Genomic DNA, 16,332 nt, shown 5'->3' with positions numbered 1-16,332 from the left:
TAGAGCTGACTCAGATGATAATTTTCTGATTGACTGATTCTTTAATTTAAAACCCGCCCAAACACAAAGTACACACAAATCATTTTTAGTTGCAAACCTATTTTGTACACCACAACAGTGTTTGTCCTAACCCAGTGTGGCCCTGTGAGGTGTTGGTCTGCATACACTAAATGCAATGACATATCACAACAGGAGACGATATCGCTATTTAGCAAGTCGGATAATCTGACCACTTGGCAAAGTAAAATGCCCAAGAAAACTGAACAATTATCAAAACAAACAAACAAATAAATAAGTAAATAAATAATACTGTTATTACAGTGCAGGTGATCGTCCTCTGGCCCTCAGACTGCGTTGGGGTCCATCGTGCTGCGCAAGCTAACTTGAACAACACAGAAATGGATAACTAAGTCTGAACAGCCAGTTACCAGTTATAACTGATACATTTAAAATATGATGATTTTTGGTAAAATGATAAACTAGTGCATCTTACACATAGCAGATCACTCATCAGTGCTGATGGTGTTCAAGTTGTCAATAAATTACAAAACTGAGAAACTGCACTAAGAAGATGAGAACAGAGGAGGCCAATTTTGGATTGCTGCTTAGTTTTTATTTCTGAAGCTCCCCCACCTGAGGAGGTTCATGAACTCTAACCACAGCTTAGTGCAGGGAAATCCTTACACTAAGCCCAGAATAATTTAAGGACTGCTATCATGGATAGACATAGCCACAGGCGATCTGCTAAGAAATGTTAATTTAGAAAAGACACTAAGGTGGGATGGCTTGGAAACACTTCTGATAAGCAGATAAGGGTAAAAGTGCATTTGGATAGTGTCGAGTTATTTGGCCTGCCTGACCTCTGTTATTTAGGTGGCTGTGAATCTGCTCAACTCAGCCAATACACAGCCCACTGTTGTTAACAAGCGAATGCAAAAACAAAGCCAGCTACAAAACGTTGGATAGCAGCCACTCAAAGCTATGAATGATGACATATGGTGGAAAATATCTTACTATAAAAGGACTGAGTTCACTATGCAAGATAAGGAAATGAAGTTGCAAAGCTGGTTCTTGTCTCTTATTTTGCCCCTCCGCCAGGAGAGGAGAAGCAGAGGTGACAAAAGGAGATGTGGAAGTTATTTCTGTGTTTGTAGTTTGTATACAGTTTAGAAGATGCCTGTGGCCATATGTGCAAGTGCACATATGAGCTCATCCAGGGTTGATTTAATACAAAAAAATATGTAAAGGCATTATAAGGAGAAAAAATGAAAGGGAGGTGAACATAACATGGGGTTGATTTTTTTTTGGGGGGGGGGGTGTTATCATCGTGAAATGGGAGGAGGGAGGAGAAAGGGATGAGGGGCAGTGGGGCCGAAGAGTCGATAAGTCTACCCCCTGGGTATGTCTGCATTAAGGGGTGGAGGGGGGGTTGCATGGGTTGCAGGTTAACACAAAAACACAGACACAAGAGAGTAGACACAAAGATGCCGGGTGGCTCAGGGAGCTGCTCTTTGTGTGTTCTGTGCTCTCCCCCAGCAGACTGTTTGCATGGTTAATAAGCTGTTTGAGGCAGAGCAGAGACCTCTCTGATCTGCAGTCGTCAGTCTTGTAAGAGGCTTCCCAATTCCACACGCAAGACGCTTATTCTTAAGGGACGCTGCCTTAATAGGATCAATCAGATGGCATTTAAATAACAAATTTTGTGGAGAAACTTTGGTAAACACGGGTGAATTTTACTGACTCAGTAATTATGCTTTTAGGGTTCAGCAGCAGCAGCATAGAATCTGATGAAGTGAACAAATTAAAAAGAGCCATTAAGACCTTTCGCAAATTTCAAGACTGAATAGAATTCAGTTCCTTTGGCCAACAGTGTCCTAGACACAGACAAATACACTAAAACCTCCCTGGAAAGGAAGACTCAATCAAGTAAACATGAAACGGAGCATTAATAGAGTCTCATTTTTTTTCCCTTCACACTCAGTTTCCAACAAAGCCATCTTTTGTCAACTCACAGCAGGCAGCATAAACAAGGCACAGAAACAGCCTGTGGCCTGTGGCTTTCTGGTTGCCAGATCCTAGCGTGTTTTAGCTCTAACAGCCATTAGGCAATATGGAAATGAAGGAAGTCATGAAGCCAAACATTGTCATCATTTGCAGCAGAGTAAGTGGAATCATGTCTCCACGTGTACTATCTGCAGTAGTTAATGATAACAAAAGCCTAAATGCGCTGAGGTACTGTAATAAGCACCAACTGTCTGAGGCATGGCTGCATGAAAATCTCTCCAGCAAGGCAGGGGGTGTGGCTGGGTTGGTGGGAGGGGGGTTTGCTTAATTATGCATAAGATCTGGCAATGAATTCCAAATCCTTCAAGTCTCCTGAGCTTTTGGTAAATGGGTATAGTCTTTTAATATTGCTGCTGGGGTTTCTGCTACCCCAACCAGAACAGGATACTGTCTATCCCTGTTCCGCTTTCTTTATCATTTATTGTGAAACGAGAACAATTACAATTTCTGAATGGTATCCTCTCATCCAAATAAAAAGATGTGTCGTTCATTCACCGCACAAGTCTTTGTCATGGTACTAGTCCATTTCACCAACAACACAGCCTGTCGTGCTCTGGCCCTTTAAAAAAAAGCCTTTTCATCTTTTGGGAAGGATCAAACAGTCACGAACATCAAAATTGAACAAGCTAGCTTAAGATCTTCTGTATGTGAGTTTAATGAGGGTTTTCCCAGTATGAAACTGAAGAAAACTCCAAGTAATACTGAGTCAGATCGTGAAACTATGGTTCTGTGAAGAAGCATGTAAGGGCTTGTATCTTACCATGACAACTGCAGTAGACCCCTCATATCTGTCTCAGGAGACTTGTTCCTGTCGGCCTGGCATCTAATACATGATTGGACAAGTTATGACAGTCACCCTTATTGGAAAGAGCTGTGTTTCATATAGCCCGCCCAGGTTAAAGGTCACATTTAAGTTATTGCTGTGAATGTATTATTAGTAACATGTTCTTTCTCTCTATTCAACTTTGATGATGAATATTGAGGCCAAACAATATGGGATTTGCTGCAGAGCTTTCAACAGTTTTACTGGCATCACAGACATGCTTTTATTTACTCTTTATGCATTAATGGCCATGTAATTTCATTATCACGCCTGAGGTAAATAAGCTGAAAAAAACATGAACTGATGTGTAACCAAAGCTTAAAATTAATCACTTCATTAAGGACATTGTGGATGATACATGCAAACTACTGTATGTCAAGAGTAATTTAATTTCTTGTTTTAATCGCTCTGTAAACCTTCGGGCCTGAAAAATTAATTTGTAAGCGCCAAGAACAGTTCCTTTTGTGGCCTCCCGAGACTGGCTCCAAATGTGTCAGTTGTTACAGACTTCCATGTTAAGATGGTAGTGCAGAAATAAACATGCTTACAGCCTGGAACAAAGACACACTGTTGATACTGGAATTCTCTCCCATTTGATTGGAGTTACCACAAAAAAAGAGAGATGTTAGTTGAGGATGTTTTCCTGTTGGTGGTCCCATTAAGGACAATTCTCAAATTCTAAAAGGTCACACAGGTCAGTTGCTTGGGAGAAATATGTTTTCCTCGACAGGTTGGCAAGTACCGTATTTTCGGCACTATACAGGGAGTGCAGAATTATTAGGCAAGTTGTATTTTTGAGGAATAGATTTTTTATTGAACAACAACCATGTTCTCAATGAACCCAAAAAACTCATTAATATCAAAGCTGAATGTTTTTGGAAGTAGTTTTTAGTTTGTTTTTAGTTTTAGCTATTTTAGGGGGATATCTGTGTGTGCAGGTGACTATTACTGTGCATAATTATTAGGCAACTTAACAAAAAACAAATATATACCCATTTCAATTATTTATTTTTACCAGTGAAACCAATATAACATCTCCACATTCACAAATATACATTTCTGACATTCAAAAACAAAACAAAAACAAATCAGCGACCAATATAGCCACCTTTCTTTGCAAGGACACTCAAAAGCCTGCCATCCATGGATTCTGTCAGTGTTTTGATCTGTTCACCATCAACATTGCGTGCAGCAGCAACCACAGCCTCCCAGACACTGTTCAGAGAGGTGTACTGTTTTCCCTCCTTGTAAATCTCACATTTGATGATGGACCACAGGTTCTCAATGGGGTTCAGATCAGGTGAACAAGGAGGCCATGTCATTAGTTTTTCTTCTTTTATACCCTTTCTTGCCAGCCACGCTGTGGAGTACTTGGACGCGTGTGATGGAGCATTGTCCTGCATGAAAATCATGTTTTTCTTGAAGGATGCAGACTTCTTCCTGTACCACTGCTTGAAGAAGGTGTCTTCCAGAAACTGGCAGTAGGACTGGGAGTTGAGCTTGACTCCATCCTCAACCCGAAAAGGCCCCACAAGCTCATCTTTGATGATACCAGCCCAAACCAGTACTCCACCTCCACCTTGCTGGCGTCTGAGTCGGACTGGAGCTCTCTGCCCTTTACCAATCCAGCCACGGGCCCATCCATCTGGCCCATCAAGACTCACTCTCATTTCATCAGTCCATAAAACCTTAGAAAAACCAGTCTTGAGATATTTCTTGGCCCAGTCTTGACGTTTCAGCTTGTGTGTCTTGTTCAGTGGTGGTCGTCTTTCAGCCTTTCTTACCTTGGCCATGTCTCTGAGTATTGCACACCTTGTGCTTTTGGGCACTCCAGTGATGTTGCAGCTCTGAAATATGGCCAAACTGGTGGCAAGTGGCATCTTGGGGGCTGCACGCTTGACTTTTCTCAGTTCATGGGCAGTTATTTTGCACCTTGGTTTTTCCACACGCTTCTTGTGACCCTGTTGACTATTTTGAATGAAACGCTTGATTGTTCGATGATCACGCTTCAGAAGCTTTGCAATTTTGAGACTGCTGCATCCCTCTGCAAGATATCTCACTATTTTTGACTTTTCTGAGCCTGTCAAGTCCTTCTTTTGACCCATTTTGCCAAAGGAAAGGAAGTTGCCTAATAATTATGCACACCTGATATAGGGTGTTGATGTCATTAGACCACACCCCTTCTCATTACAGAGATGCACATCACCTAATATGCTTAATTGGTAGTAGGCTTTCGAGCCTATACAGCTTGGAGTAAGACGACATGCATGAAGAGGATGATGTGGACAAAATACTCATTTGCCTGATAATTCTGCACTCCCTGTAAGGCGCATTTAAAATCCTTTCATTATCTCAGAAATCGATAGTGCGCCTTATAATCTCGTGCGCCTTATGTATGAATTCTGGTTATGCTTACTGACCTCGAAACGGTGCTCAAAAATCTGTCAAAAAGTGTTTTAGTACGACTTTGCTAAGCTATGAAGCCGCACGACTTGATCGATTGCCGGAGCATTACGGCTACTGTCGTCAGGAGCCTCGCAGAGTATTCTGGGTCCAAAACTCCGTCCCTCCGAGTTGAAAAACTATCTAAATTCTTTCATCTGTAATAAAATGATCAGTGTTGCTGCTTTTCCAGGTGTAACAATTAAGTTTAACATCCAGGCATAGTGACATGAAAACAGAATTTATTAAATTTAACAGAGTTAGAAGTTAGCAGGAATTTAGCTTGCTAGTTTCCACCTAAAAATGATATAGCATGTTCTGAAAGAGGGATTTCTGAATAAATTAAAACGTACAGTTCTGTTGTCACTTCCAACGTAAACGAAGACAGAAAACTAAACAGCAGTGACGTTTGTAGGGTTACTGAAATTGGGCTAGCTGGTATATAATGATGTGCTACATGATCGCTAGCGACACAGCTATGTTAGCATAACATAAACAGTGAAGCTGGAGGATGAATGCTAATGCTTGTTTTGCTTAATGCGCCTTATAATCCGGTGCGCCTTATGGTCAGAAAAATACAGTAGCTGCGGAAAGTTGCTTCTTGGTATGATGAAACTGGTAAAGGTGAAAAGGTTCACCTTCAAAGTAAAAGTTGATGCCCTCAGGGGTCGGTGCGTTGATGGTTCTTGGCGGCCAGGGCTGGGCGCTCAGGTATGTACCAGCTCAATCCCGGTGACTACTTGGCGGGGCCTGGTGCCTGTTGCTCGGTCAGGCCTCTTCCGGGGCCCCTCTGGGCCCCCTCTGTGTCCTTTTGCAGTTTGTGTCACACCATCGAGTGAAAGTTTCATTATCACCCCATTGGCTCCAAATAGCAAGATGGTCCCCCTCAGGCTGATGTTTGCTAACATTGTAGTGATGCTGATAAAGAGTGATGATAGTGAGTTCCCTCTGTATTTACACCCTGAGACCTTTATCAGTTAAAATGTATATTTAAACTACAGATCAAAAAACAAGATTTATGCTGAGTTGTTACAATCCTGAATGCAGGCACAATGCTGGAAAATGGGACATATGATATAAGAGAGGCATAGTGACATTTATTATCTGTAGGCCTCCAATAAAAGTCCACTGAGTGAACAACAGCTGCCAGACTGCAGGCAGGAAGATAACATCATGTTGTTATTGCATTTGCATAAACAGACACCACCCGTTAAAGTGGGGTTTTGTGCGTGAGTGGTCTGATCACATGAATTGAAGTGGATGTGTGACCAGGCTGTACTCAGTTAAAATCAGAACTGTGCTAACAAGCTCACACTTGACCAGCTGCAACATCGTTCCAAAGGGGTTTTCTATTTGATCGCGCTACAGTGGAAAAACATCCCTGCACGCTGAAGAGGCTGCTGATAAAGTCAAGGTTTCTTGCTTTTAAAGAATATGGCTCATTTGAATGGAGAGTGAACAGAAGTACAGGGGTTAGGAAGCATGTGTGCACGCAAAGAGAATATGCCTGTGTGAGCGAAAGCATGTGATCCTAATGTCAGCCTGCCTGGTGTATTCCTTCATCTTAATGCTCTCTATGTAATTACTATGGAGGGAAAAGTAGGGAGGCTTTGGCTTCTGCGTCACCAGTCGCCAACTCTAGCATAATCCAAGCCTGCTTGTTCTCTCCAGATTATCAACATCTATTCCCTAATCGTATTCATCAAATGCAGTGAGGACATTCCATCTGGGGCCTACAAACAGCACGAGTGCTGCAATGACAAGACAGGATAAACCGGTCAAACCACTACTTCGGCTGCGGCTGCCGCTATTCCTCCAAGCTCTCGTATCCTGTCCCAACAAATCCATCTGCTGTGGGAAAAATACTAAAAACCTGAACTCAGAGCAGAGAGAACAGTTTACACTCATCATATACAGGTGAGCTGCTTCCTGGTGCTGAACAAACACTGGGTGTAGCTTCATGTCACCTTGTTTCCCCTCTCTTTAAACAAACACGAATAGAGGAAATGGCATATTGGACATGTTTGCACAGCAGTACTACCCCTGCACAGGTTTGTATCTGCGTTTGCCCAGGCTTCACATTTCGTTATTCATTAGGCTGATTATTACTGAGCTAAAATAGAGTGACATAGCAAAGAATACGTCCTTTATCAAACTGTGAACCACTCAAAGCCAGAAAGCTTCACCATGTTTGGATATCTGAAGGTAAACACCACCCTCCCCATATCAGGACTTTGCTGAGTCCTGGATAAAGTGTGTACCAAACCCCCCCCAACCCACCCACCCACGCTGTGCTCCTGCCACGGACAGACACAAGGATGGGGAGGTGATGAAGTCAATATTTACTGCTCCACATACACACACAAACGTTGCCATGGAGGCAATTCCAAGCATTCCTCAAACCAACAAACTGCACAGATGTAGGATAGCTACGCGCAGGCACTTTCTAGGCCAAAACACTCAGAGAGCGCAGCGTGCCTATCTGACAGAGAGAAAGGTAAGATTAGCAGAGGCTCCATCTCGCCAAATTACGTGGGATGTGTCACTTCCTGAAAGCATTATAAAAGGAGAAAGAGAGAGATGAGTGTGAAAGAAAAAGTGGCTCAGAGAAAGATGGTGAGATCACCTGGAGAAATTATTCCCATTGTCGTGTTTTCAGTTATAGCACAGGGCGATTCCCACAAGAAAAAAACAGAAAAACACCCTGTTTACCCATATTCCCTGCCTCTTAGGAGCATGCAGTGCTCTGGCTTCTATAATAGGATCAGAGGCTGTGAGCTCTTATCCCTTTCACTGTGTGAAAATGTATGTGTATGTGTGTGTGTGTGTATTTCTCTGCAGTGGGTTTTTATTTGTTGTTGTTGCTTTTTTCTTTGTTATCAAAGCAACCTGCAGATCACCTTTTGCTGCCAAACACCACAGCCAACCTGGCCTTGACATCTCTGGGCTCATGGAGTCGAGCAGCTGGCCACTCTGTCTTAAACCCCGTGCTTACAGAGGAATTTTTGTCCACTTCCAAACAACAAACACTGCTGGCAGCAACTGCAGGTTCAAGGATTTTTGTTTATCCCCTGCTCCTAATCTGAGTATGACATATATCAAATTATTTTGGGATTGAAACTCAAAAAGAAAATATCTGGGCCATTTTACATGAGCGATCTGTTGCCTTTTGCAAAGGTTGCAAAGTAACAAAGAGGGAGAGCTACTTACTAAGGATGTAGAAATATATTAAATGTTTCATATGCATACAAACTTAAATGTAAAAGCAACAACCTGTTTTCTAGGTAGATTACATGCAGCAGTATTTCATGGCTTAACTGTGACTTTGACAAATTCAAGTTGTAAAGTACTTTTCTTGAAAAACTATTTAGAAGACATTACTGTAGAGGACCTGGCAGGAGTAAATAGGGCAGTAGGATCGACCCAGTGAAGAAGGTAAGTCTCTTCAATTATACTGAACTATTCCTCCAATAGAACCAGTAAGATAAGTAAACTCTAAGGAGACTTTTTTTCACTTGTTTCCAGTTCCTTCTTTCCATCCTTCTGTTCACTCATGAAAAACCAGCTCCACCATTCATTCCCTACATTATGTCTTGAGCCCAACACTTCCTACTTCCACAGCTAGCACTGTCATTAAAATCAGAGACGTAGCCACGTCGCTCTTGGACATATTTCATATCGACGCTAAACTTCAAACCATTATGTGTTCACATTATAACCATTTTAGCACATAAACCCAGAGTAATTTCCTACCCTGCAGGATTTGGTCTGCTTTGGATATGTTCTAACTACTGGTTTAGGCTAAGGCAGAGCGCGCAGGAAGAGACATGAAAACACATGAAAACACATGACTAGCTATAAATTATCAGTGCATCTTCTCACTAGCGCACCACACAGTTAGGGACCTACATGTAGTATGTAGAAGTCAAATCAAGCTGTATCTGACATTTGTGTTCTTACTTACAGTATAACTCCATCAGGTAAGAGCTTACCTGTACCAAATCTGTGGAAGTCTATGTATTTCAATAATTATTCAGTAAATCATGCCCTCTTTCTACTCCAAGTTTCTTAAATATCTCTCTCAACAGAGTAACTTGAATGTAGCCTTCCTAGTGCAGAACTAGTAAAAAGAAGTATCACCTTTCTTACACCTGATTTGCCTGAGACCTGTGACTAACCTCCCCAGTCTGGGTGTGACGGGGGCCCAGCTGAATCGAGACAGAGCGATGTCATTACTGCAATTCCCTCTGCTTAGCTCATCATGTTTGTTGCAAAACAGCAAATATATTCCAGCACATTAACCCATAGTTAGCATTTCACAGTTTCAACATTTGCAGGTTTATGTTTATGAGGAGGAGATTTTAAGTGGAACATCGCAAGCAGCTGAACCTCAAAGACTGTTTTTGGCCGTTCTGTGTCACCGGTGATGAATACAGATGAGGATCAAAACGAAACAGCGGCGGCTCCTGAACAACTATGAGATCTGAGGCATTTGTGGCATGCACAGTACTGCGACTGCATTTAAGACCCCTGAGGGTGTTCACTTGTGTTGACGGTGTGAGAGGCAGAGCGCTGTTCCACTGTGGCATATTAAATGCCAAGAATAGACTGGTTTACTACTGTATTGTTGCAATATGAGGTACCTCCGCTGACAAACGTCCAGGTTGCGTGGCTTCTGGGACTTACTCCAACATCAGCTTCATATCGTGCAGCTCTCATCTAAATATGGTCATTATGCGAACTGAGATTGATGAGCTGCGGTCATGTGTTCAAACAAGAAATGGAGGAGAAAGAGGAAGGGAGGAGAAGAGAAAGATAATCCTCAAGGGCATTGAACCCCCCACCCCCACTTCCCATCCCCATCTTACTCCCTTACACTTGGTCTATCTCCCTTCTCCCACTCTATCCTCTATTCTTTCTCCAATCCCTCAAGAAATGGTGGAAATAAAGGATTTCATTTCCACTGATGTGTCAGGCACATGTCACGTGAGGTGGAAAAAACAATGTTTTTCTAAAACACTGCTGAACTGGTAGTGAGCTCAAAGCGGTTGAGGAACATATTTGACATGAGAAAACGGAGGGGTCCAAAGACAACAAAGACACTACAGATACAGGATCAGAAAGCCTTCTGCAGTATCACATAGGATGTGTTTTACTGCTTCAGAATATGTCGCCTACAGTTGACTCCACTGCTGTGATAGCAAACCTTAAATTCACCTCATCTCATCACATTTCAAAGAGGAGGTATTTGATCTTCTCAGTTTCCACAGAAACTCCCATGTGCCTCACGCTTCAGTAAGCTAAGGCTTTTCGAGGGCTTCTACCGTTTAACTTCTCATCTGCACAGCCAGGCACTAAGAAATCCCTGCAGCTCCTGATTCACCAGGAGGGAACATGCACCGTATATATGTACTGTTTTACACTGTTTAATGCAGGAAGAAGTGCGCTAGATGTGCATTTTACCATCTGAGGTTTGTTGCAGCAGAGTGACTGAGTTCAGTCATGGCTAAGGAATGCAGAGAGGAGGACAAGACGAGTTTGAACTGCTCTCCTGCTCACACAACCCAAATCAGGAATTTATTGGGAGCAGGTAGAGACACTGTCTCTTCCTAGATGTTCAAAAGCACAAGTTTCCCTCAGCCACGCATAACATCCACTCCAAAAGTTTCCCTCCACTGCCTCTCGGGGTAAGAAACGGCAGCTTCACGCAGGAATTTTTCACACGATTAAAGAACAGGAATGCAATTCAAGGTCGCAACACACACACGAAAAACACCCCCAGACTTCTTATTGTGTCAACAGAAATAAATGTATGCTAAGAATGCCACGCTGTAGCTGATAATCAGCTGATACGCCTCCATTATTAGGTTGTCTTCAGTGATAAAGCTGAATATTTCAAATAGATAGGGCTATAGCTAAAGTTATGCACTTCTGTGCACACCCAGCATAACTAAAGCATGCTCAGTCTACATTTCTATAGCTGCTTTGGCTTTGAATTCAAACTGAAACCAAGACACAAAGAGCCCAGTGTTGAGCACTGCTTCCTTGGAGATAGACAAATAAAAGCATCAGAGATGCAGAAGCATTAAAATATTCAAATGTACCCATGTCACATTTCATCATCAAAACATAACTGCTCCCTGCCATGACATTTCCATAACAGATTGGAGGACGAGGCCCCCAACACTGAAGTGATTTCCTCCAACTCTTTTAAACCAGCCTTTGTTCAGTAGGCCCTGATTTCAATATTCAAATGTTACTCTGTGGGGTGGTGAAGCAGAGACTGAGACACAGTTTGCGAGGCAATCAGTAAAGAGCACTGAGTTGATGGTGCAGTTGGAGGTTTCATAAGCTACAGATGGGTTGGGCCACTAAGCTGCCTCTGCTGAGGAAGAGGAAGATGTCTGACTCACCTAACAACAGACAGGAGTGAAACCAGAGGAAAGAGGCAGGAAAGACGAGGTGCAGCAATTCCTGCTATCTCTGTGACTATGACTGGAGTCATATTTTACATTAGAGATGAGTAAAAAGGAAAAAAAATGATGATGAAGTCATGTTTCATGATCCAAAACTGCCATAAACACAGTGGATTGTGAACATATTCTGAAATGTCAGTGGATGCAGAGATTTTAGTCCAAAGCAGGCGATGAGCCAAAAAGCCAAATTTAAAACTGAGAAATCACATCATTTGGGAAAATAATCCCTGAGTCATCAGTATTGTTTAGCAACCACACACTGATATATTTCAGTTTCGTTACCTGTTTTTACTTGCAACAAAGAAACAACATCTAAACTGCAACCAGTAATTATATGGTGAAATGATTTACCAATTATATCAGCTGGTTCTGTAAAACATAAAAAACAGATTTAGTCAAACCAAGACCCCAGGATATGACCCGGCATGGCCCGGTCGTTTCTGTCGCAACTGAGTCATTTGAGTAGTGACACAGCTGTCGTGAACACAGTAACACTTCATTCAAGCAAATTTCTCTTCATCCGGATTTTGCTTTTCATTGCCTGACACGACTCACTGAAAGGATCACAAATCATATTGAGTACCCTCATCCCTTAGTGCAGCTTTGCTCCACAAATTCCACGCATGCTCCTGTTATCTGGTTTTGGTGAGATTATAAGATTTGCCTGGTCCAGAGGTTGATTCTGACATGGTCTGTGCTCCCTGCCGGAACACGATCTGTGTAAAAACTCCCATGTCGACATATGTGGCGGTGATTCTCAGAGGATGGACAGCCTCACGTTTTGAGGGAGGGGAGAGCAGCGTGCGCTCTTCCCAGCATCTCATCAGCCTGACCGGGCTCGCACAGCTGCGCCTACACAAAGCTACACAGAGAGGCATCTTTTTAAATGCCAAAGACGCTTTTCCTGTCACAAGAAATGCGAACGGAGCGATGGGAATGAGGGTGTGAGAGTGATCGCTTTTCCACAGAGGCAACAGTGGGTGGATTGAGAGAAGATGCGTGGCCTGTGTCACCCTGGCTAATTCCCAGAGCACAGGGGCAGGAAGTGGCCAACGATCCTGGGAGGATACAAACCCTCCTCTGTTTGTCTGTATCAAACCACTATCAGATACTTCATTCAGACGGCCAGCAAGCACAGACCCCTCTGAGTGAAGCCTTGAAGGGATATGTCAGAGCACTTCAGTTCTTCATCTTTATTATTCAAGTGCTTTTACTGGGTGAACTGGACAGCTTTGTAACTTCATGTTTTATTGGTGTATACACGGTGACCCGCATTTCCTCTGCAGACACTAATTCAAGCAGTGACACCGTACGGAGTAGATGAAAAGTAGACTTACAGTTAAGGATTCAAAACTATGCCAATGGTACACAAAGCCCAAACAGAGAGAGACAGACAGCATGTGACAGGGTGGGAGTGATGTAAGACAGGGAGAACGAGAGAACAGGTGGCACTGGCATTCCCATGCTCAACCGTATGCCCTTGAATGTGGCTGGGCACTAATTAGCAACAAATCTGGGCTAGAGCAACAGAAGTTTAGTATCTGCAACATGAAAAATTCAAAGGCTTTTGTCAGCAGGAAGCCATCACAAATTTCATGCCCCCTTTTCACAGATACAGTCTTTCCCGCTTTCTCTCTTTTTGGAGTGCTTCGCGTATCTCGTTGGCAAACCGAAGAGGGGTTGACACTGGCATCAGACAAGTGTTTTGTTTGTTAAGTACTCAAAAGCCAAAGGGGAATAGTATGTTGTTTTAGCAAAGCGCAGCCACACTACTACTCCTATTACTACTGAAGCCCCAGATCATTTAGATTCTTTTTTCATCTCTGGTTCTCTGGACAGTTATGCTTCTTCTTTTTAATTAGTGCCTCACTGATTATACACTTTTTAGGCCTATGCCCACAGAAATGTTTAGAGGGTAAAAAATCTGGATTTCAAGAGATTCCGGCTTTCATTCATTCATTCTTTAGTTAAAACTACAGTGGTTAACGGATTTATGAAACCACTTTTCATTAAAAACAAGCAAACTATCAAAAACTTGTTTAAAGCTAAAAATTAGTTATTTATTAGGCAAGTCACCAACTGAATTCATGCTTTATAACCATTTTGAGCCGGCTGAAATTAATCAATCACTCAACCACTATAACACATTTTCCTGTTCAGGAATGCAAGTAAACAACTGCAATATGGTATTTTTTTTTCTTTAATTGAGAAAGCAGTTGAACATAACAGTAATATGGCTTTCTATGGTACTTTTGCTTTCACATTTTGAAACTTGTAATTGGAAAGAAAGAAGAAAAAATATATAGTAACAAAGAAAATTAAAATACAGTTTGGTATCTTAATATAAAAGAGGTGCTTTACTGTTTGTTTGTTTTTTGGTAAAACCTTAAAATTGAAAATTTATTTCATACAACAATAACTATATTATATTTTAGTATTACAAAATATCATTTAGATTAAAACGCTTTCCCTTGGACTAATAAATTTATTAAGCACTGTATGTAATTTATAGTCTTATTGGAAAGGGTAAATTATTCATTTATTAATTATTTATTATGTTTCTTGATAATTCGCTTTCTTTTAAGGCTTCAAAAATTGCACAACATAAAGATTTACACAATTCATATTATTATTATTATTATTATTATTACTGCTAATAACTCTCGATTGGTTTGCGATGACTGCGCTTTAGAAATAAAAATCAAGATTGTCCACTGGTAAAATGAGTTTGGTTGGTCCAATTCTGTTAGATAGATCAAAACAGTAAACAAAAATTTAAAAATCAGCACTAAAATATTCTCTGGCGACCCGCCTAATGAATAAGCCGATGTGTGGGAAGAACTGATATAAATGCCAATACTGACATCAGTTTATTTATAATATATAACAACTTTGTGCTTAAGCTCTGTGTGTGCAATTATGTTTTGATATTTAACATTATAATTATACCGCTTTAATGTAGCTACACCAATAAATATACACAAAAGGCAAATCCTTTAAAAAATCTAATTACAATATGTCCTCAGAGCTCACTGCCAATTAATCCTCATCTGACCTAAAGGAAAGTGGGACATGAGCTAGATCAAATGATGAACTCAGCAAACTGCCAGCTAGAGTGAAAGCTGTTTACTGCCACTGCTCACTTTGCTTCAGTGCAGTTAAAGGCAGAGACAAATACACACATCACTAACAAAACGCTTAGCTGAAACTCCTGAGAAACAGTTTCTCTCTGCAGACCACCCCAAATCGCTTTCCTTCCTTCTCTATGAATAGGTGCACAAAGGCATTTTTGAAAGTGGAAGCAACTTGTCTTAAAGACGCTGATTCTCCCAGTCTGGATAGCTGCAGAAACAAGCAGTTCATTGATGCCAGGCGCAGTGCATCACCCTGACAGACAAACCACTCCAGTATAAGAGGGAACAAAGCGGCCAGTCCACATCCACGTTGCCAATTAGCAGGAATTTCAGCCTCAAGAGCCAGTTTCCACTAGTCTCATTGGAGTTGACATAAACATCTATGGCTTTCACTGAAGACATTCATGGGATTCCAAGGAGCATTAGGTCCCCTCTGCAGAGCCTGAAATCTGGCAGTTAGAAATCACAATGGACCATCTCGTACCACTTTGAGAAACACTTCTCACTCACTGGTTGCAGGAAGCATGCTAATAATAGTGAAAATGGCAACATCTGACCCGTATTTACATTAGCTGAAAACACTTATGAGGAGAGAAGATAGTGGTTAACAGAAATGATCAAGCATGCCCTGCTTCATCTCGAGCATCAGCTTGCGTGTTGCTGGATCAACTTATATTGAACACATGGGAAATAATATGTTCTTTCTGCCTGCTGCCAAGCATTTTAATGCTTTCAGGAAAAGACTAAACATTCACGCACATAGACACACACACACACAGACATGGGAGGGAAAAAAACACTAGAAAATCTGTAGAGGATTAGTCTAATGCACTACTGATAATCAAATGTAACAGCAATTTTATTATCATTAAACCTCCACGCATGTCACTGAAATATGTCTCCCGAGAAATGTTTGAGGTTTCAGAAAGGATTAGAGTGAGAGAAAGAAAATAAGCTGAATGTTTATATACAATATTGCGATCTTAGGCAGACCAAAAAGCTGCGACAACACACTGCAATAGTGGTACAGCAGGTTTAACTGTGTGTGTGTGGAGAGCACAAGGGCTGTGCCAGCTGTCATATCTCAACAGCCATGATAACACATATGCCGCACGGTGACGTCTTGCAGGAACTGAGAGACCAATATTTAAGTGTCTGCAAGAAAATCTCGTCTAGACACTAAATCGGTTTTAATTTTTGACACAAAGGCTAGGTTAGCAGATCCTAGCCATTGGCCGAGAGTCGGGACTGATGTGTACACTAAATGCAAGCCAATGACTAATCACAATGTTAAACATTATGGACTGAAACTACAACTTCTCAGGGGCATGGCTTTCAACGTTATGTTACAGATTGTACAATAACTTTGAAATATGCACACCTAGTTTTTCAG

The 16,332-nt window shown here is 41.6% G+C and overlaps 1 protein-coding gene across 1 annotated transcript in view; it reads right to left on the bottom strand.

Annotated features, from left to right (window-relative positions):
- The window catches only part of src (SRC proto-oncogene, non-receptor tyrosine kinase), a 30,221-nt gene that overhangs the window by 12,793 nt on the left and 1,096 nt on the right, over positions 1-16,332 (bottom strand). The gene's annotated exons all lie outside the window — the stretch shown is intronic.

The sequence above is a fragment of the Aulonocara sp. 'chitande type north' Nkhata Bay genome, linkage group LG20 (genome assembly GCF_057382095.1).
Source record: "Aulonocara sp. 'chitande type north' Nkhata Bay isolate Kocher_YH1m ecotype deep benthic linkage group LG20, A_spYH_male_GT1.1, whole genome shotgun sequence".
NCBI classification, from domain to species: domain Eukaryota; kingdom Metazoa; phylum Chordata; class Actinopteri; order Cichliformes; family Cichlidae; genus Aulonocara; species Aulonocara sp. 'chitande type north' Nkhata Bay.
Note: the sequence above shows the minus strand (reverse complement) of the source record. Positions and strands in the feature narration are given on the sequence as shown.